Raw genomic sequence first — 312 nt, forward strand, 5'->3', positions numbered from 1 at the left:
AAATACAGTTCCTCATGTTGTGACCCAACCATAAAATTATTTTTGTTGCTACTTCATAACTGTAATCTTGCTACTGTTATGAATCATAATGTAAATATCTGATATGCAGGATGGTCTTAGGCGACCCCTGTGAAAAGGTCGTTCGACCTCCAAAGGGGTCGCAACCCACAGGTTGAGAACCGCTGTTCTACATGAACTTTAAAGTTTCCCCCAATGGTAACATTTTAGTACAATATCACAACCAGACTATTGTCAATACATAGACCAATCCACAGATATTATTTGGATTTTCCCAGTTTTACCTGTGTGTGT

The sequence above is a fragment of the Myotis davidii genome, unplaced genomic scaffold (assembly GCF_000327345.1).
Source record: "Myotis davidii unplaced genomic scaffold, ASM32734v1 scaffold391, whole genome shotgun sequence".
NCBI lineage: Eukaryota > Metazoa > Chordata > Mammalia > Chiroptera > Vespertilionidae > Myotis > Myotis davidii.